Here is a 5,034-nt window from a genome sequence, read left to right as displayed (position 1 = left end):
TTATTCAAAGAAACAAGTCAGTTTTTTTAAAATACATGAATTTTAGACAAATCCAACCAACTAACTTAAGGAACAGGTGCACAGAGATAACATAAGGATGATAGGTCTCACAGAAGGACATGACAAATTGAAGAAGAAAAAAATAACCCTGAATATTATGCTGCAGGAAAAATACAAGAAAATTGCACAGAGAATATCAGTTCAAACAAAGAGATCCACAATTCAACAGAGAATAAGCCCATCCTTGAAACTCCAAAGCCTGTAGTAATCATTTCACAATTTCAATAGCAGACAACTTTATAACCAGCCAAAAGGAAGACTTTCAAATATGAAGGAGCACTGATTCAAAAAACTCAGGATTATTTCATAGTCATAAGACTAGAATTGCACCCTTTCCAAAAAGTAAAGAAGCTCAAGCTGCAACCAAAAATAATGTTGGAGGGGCAGCTAGGTGGCACAGTGAGTAGAGCACCGGTGCTGGAGTCAGGAGGACCTGAGTTCAAATCCAGCCTCAGACACTTGACACACTAGCTGTGTGACCTTGTGCAAGTCACTTAACCACAATTGCCCTGCCTTCCCCCCTCAAAAAAAAATAATGTTGGAGACTAAATTGAGCCTAGTCATCAAAGCTGAAAGGATTGACTTAAAACAAGAGAGGCACTCCTATCTAAAAACAGGTGAGCAAAGTACTCAACTTGAAAATATCACAAATAGAAATACACCAAAAGTGAATAAATAAAATTATCAAGAAAAGATTAAGGAACAAAATAAATCCCTTCATGTATACAGGTTATTGTTTTAAAGAAAAGAAATTGAACTGAAGGGTAAAAGAAGAAAGAGGAATCATGAGGGAGAATTAAGGACCTAGGGAGAGCTAAAAATTGAAGCAGAACTTGAAGAATCAGGACAATAGAAGAACTGAACTAAAACATTCCATGGATTAAGTGCCATGACCCCCTACAAGTGAATCAGTACAGTTTAATAGGGGGATAACACAATGGGAAGATGTGTGAATAGGAGAAGGAAGAAGAGACAGAAGGCAGCTAGAAACATACCCCTGCCCAATCTGTAGGGGATCTGATTAGGAATAACAGTTCTGTCTTCCACATTGCACCTTCCCTCATCACGGTTTCAATAAATCATGGATTAGCATCAAAAATTAAATGGGAATTTTTTGGAGTTTTGTGAAAGCCACAGACAACACAAGAAAGCCAGGAGATAACGCAGGAAAAGTTTAAAAACTCAGAAATGCATAAAATATTTGTATATTATCAACCCCAATTTTACAATAAGGTACTGCAAACACTCCATAAAAGAAAAAGAAAAATTTCAGATTGGTACAAAGGGAGCGCCAAAAAACATTACATGGATTTTCCAGATCATGGGGGCACTATGGCCCTAACCCCTGTGATGTGGAAAGGATAGCTGTTGTTGATTTATGTAATCTTGTAATTAGAATTGAGGCTGTGAGGAAATAAGGATAGAAGTAAAGGTATAAGGGAAGGGGAGAGGATTCTGGGAAGATGGTGGGGTAGGTCAGAAAATTCCAAGCTCTCCAGATTTCCCCCATAATCAAGATAAAATAGTTCCTCAGGGTGAACATAGAGCTGTTAAAAATAAACAAGAGTTGGGGCAGAACAGTGGACCCCCTAGGACAATTGGAGGAGATCACTTAACCCCAATTGCCCTGCCAAAAAACAAACAAACAAAAAAAGAAAATTGCAGAATGAAGTTTGGTCCCTGTGAAGAATAAACTCCAAGCTAGTTCTGCTTAATAAGGTTAGCTGGGTTGGGAGGCTCCCTCTTACCCCTGGGACAGCAAAGGGAGCTGGGTATCTGAGCTGGGGAAGATCAAGGGAACCTCTGCTGACAAGGAATGCCAGCCCCAGCTCTGTTGCTAAGACCTGGCTCTGGGAGAGAAGGATCCAGTACATGCCCAATGAGTGCAGAAGCAGCGGAGCAAGAACACTGCTGGCTGTGGACACTCACAGGAGGCTGGAGGTCTTGGTTCCAGTTCCAGGCCAGAGGAGAGAACTGGAACCCCAGGACTAGAGGTGATTACAAAAAATAAGCTCCTATAAATTAAAAAAAAAAAGTGAACAAACAATGGAGAAAGAAATTTAAAAAAAAAAGTGAACAAACAGTGGAGAAAGAATCCAACCATAGAGAGTTACTATGGGAATAGAGAACACCAGAGTTCATTTTCAGAGGAGCATACTGAAGTAAAAAAACCCTCTTCTACCCAAAGAGTAATGTCAAATGGTCACCTGCCCAAAAAGATTGCATAAAAGAACTTTAAAAAGATTTTGCACATCAGATGAGAGAGATTGAGGAAAAACTAAAAAAGAAAAAAAAAACAAGAAAAACAAGAAGACTATGAAAAAAAGTTCAACTAATTAGAAAAAGAGAACCAGGGAAATGATCCCTTGAAAATCAGAATAGGGCGAGGGGAAGCCAGCGAAATTATGAAAGATCAGGAAATAATAAAACAAAATGTAAAGAATGAAAAAAATAGGAAAGAATTTGAAACATCTCATAAAAAAAAAACAGTTGATTTGGAGAACAGATCAAGAAAAGAAAACAAGAACAATTGGACTACCTAAAAGCTATGATCAAAAAAAGGATCTTAATACAGTAATACAAGAAATAATTAAAGAATATTCTCCTGAAGCATTAGAACAAGAGGGGAAAGAGAAAAATCCACCAATCACCACCTGAAAGAGATCCTACCAGGAAAACCCACAGGAACATCATAGTCAAACTCCGAAACCCCCCAGCTCAGGGATAAAATATTAGGAGCAGCAAGAAAAAAACCAAGGTGGTGCCACAATTAGAATCACATAAGACCTAGTAGCAGTGACACTAAAAGACTTCAGGTCTTGGAACACTATATATTGAAGAGCAAAAGAACTGGGGTTCTGACTGAAAATATGCCCAGCAAAGCTAAGCATAATCCTGAATGGAAAAAAAAAATAGACATTTAACAAATTGTTAGACTTTCAGCATTTTGTTAAAAAAAAAAAAACAAACTTGGACTTAATAGAAGATTTGACAGACAAGAGCCAAGAGAAATATAAAGTACATACAGAAGACTAATTACAAAGGACTCAATTAGTACAGACTGTTTACCTTTTTTTTTTGTTATTGTTTGTTTGAAAGCTTTTATATCTAGACAAGGTCAGGCCCAAGCCCTCACTGTTTACCATTGCCATTGATAGGGAGATCAGTGTGCTGGGGTCAGGTCAGGAAGACCTGGAGCTTGGGCCTGGAGGAGAACTGAGCTACATAGGCAGACAGTAAGGGGAAGGAGTCCAGACAGCTGGGGGCCAGTGTCTGGTAAATCAACAGCAGGTGACCAGGTCTGGTCACCCACGATAAAGGCCTTGCCTCTGTGGTTCAGCTTCAGCAGGGTCTCAAAAGGCTCCAGCTGGGTGGGCAGGTCCATCACATATTTGTCCTTGCCCTCCTCATAATTCTGATAGATGAGGTGAACATACTTGAGCCTGAGGTCTTCCACCCCATCATTGGCCATATCCAAGAAAGCAGCTTCTCGGTTATCCTTCCCGTAGAGTCTATGTTTGCGCCCCAGGTATCTCAGGATGGCATTGCTCTGGTATGAGGTTAAGTCTCCATCTGTGAATTTGGGGACCTGGCCATGGAGACAGCTGGCCTTGAGGTCCCCTTTCATCCACATGTCCTTGGTTACTACATCCTCCTTCCAGTCCTAGCCCTGGTCAGCCAGAAGCATCTGGGTAGCCTCACATAACCCTCAGACAGAGAAGTAAGTGATGGTGTAGGGAGGCATCTCTAGAGATAGCAGCACACAGGAAGGAGCGGAGCAGGAACCTGAGAGTGTTTACATTTTATAGGAGAAAATGTAAAATGTATGTCTAAGATTGTTATCTCTCTTACAAACTACCCAATTAGACCCAAGCATGATATGATTTTAAAAAGTAAAATCATTTGGGAAAGTTAAAAAGAGTAATTATTTTATACAAATGAGACATGAGAGGAAGAACTAACACAAAGGAATTAGATGGGGGAGGAAGGCCAGTAGTTCTGGAAACCTACTTTCATTGGAATTGAGTTCAAGAAGGAACTGTGTGTGTGTGTGTGTGTGTGTGTGTGTGTGTGTGTATGTAAAAGTCTTCTAAATTCAGGATAAAACAATAAGGGGATAGGGAAGGGAGAGAGGATAAGGGAGAGCTCTTTAGAGGGGAGGGTGAGGGAATAGGAGGGGGTATAGAAGGGTCTTTAGTGGGAATGGGAGGATAAAGGAGGGATTCTTGAAGGGGGAAGTAGGTTAATAGGAGGACAAGTTAGCAGGTGGAAGTAAAGTAGAGGAGTTAGATAGGAAATAAGAGATATACACAAACACATCAGGAACAGAATTTATTAGGGAAAAAGGAGCAAGGGTGGTAATCATGATCTTGCACAAAGTTAAGGTTAAAATAGATTTAATCAAAAGAGAAAAATAGGGAACCTACACTATGTGTCAGCCATATCCATCACTGTTGTTTTGGACTATTTAAAATAACTAGATAATATAAGGTTGAAATATTGCTGTGGTGTAGGAAATGATGAGTTGGTGGACTTGGAAAAATATGGAAAGACTTGGACTTATGAAGGAAGAGGTTATCCACCCTCAGAGAAACAGAAGACAAATAAGTATAGTAGGGTCTTACGTAGATGCATATGAATATATATGTCTATATATATGAGTATGATTATAGATATCTAAGTATATGTGTATATATAAGTGTATGTATATATTTTTGTGTCTATGTTTATATATGCATGTGTATATGTGGGTATATATGTATGTGTATGTACATATGTATGTGTGTATATACATATCTCTGTGTGTATGTATGTATATATATCCAGCTTAATTGTAGCCTTCGGGGGGAGGGAAAGAAGAGGGGGAAGAGCAAAGTAAAAAGTATACAGCAGAGAACAAAAGAAAACTTACAAGGAAGCAAAAGAAAAGATGGACAGCTTTCAACACAATGTATAGTGTTTATTATATAGGCT

At 39.1% G+C, this 5,034-nt stretch overlaps 1 pseudogene; it reads right to left on the bottom strand.

Annotated features, from left to right (window-relative positions):
* Positions 1 to 3,192: 3,192 nt before the first annotated feature.
* On the bottom strand, positions 3,193 to 3,805 carry LOC118834875 (annotated as a pseudogene).
* Between the last annotated feature and the right edge of the window lie 1,229 nt (positions 3,806 to 5,034).

The sequence above is a fragment of the Trichosurus vulpecula genome, chromosome 1 (genome assembly GCF_011100635.1).
Source record: "Trichosurus vulpecula isolate mTriVul1 chromosome 1, mTriVul1.pri, whole genome shotgun sequence".
Lineage (NCBI taxonomy): Eukaryota > Metazoa > Chordata > Mammalia > Diprotodontia > Phalangeridae > Trichosurus > Trichosurus vulpecula.
Note: the sequence above shows the minus strand (reverse complement) of the source record. Positions and strands in the feature narration are given on the sequence as shown.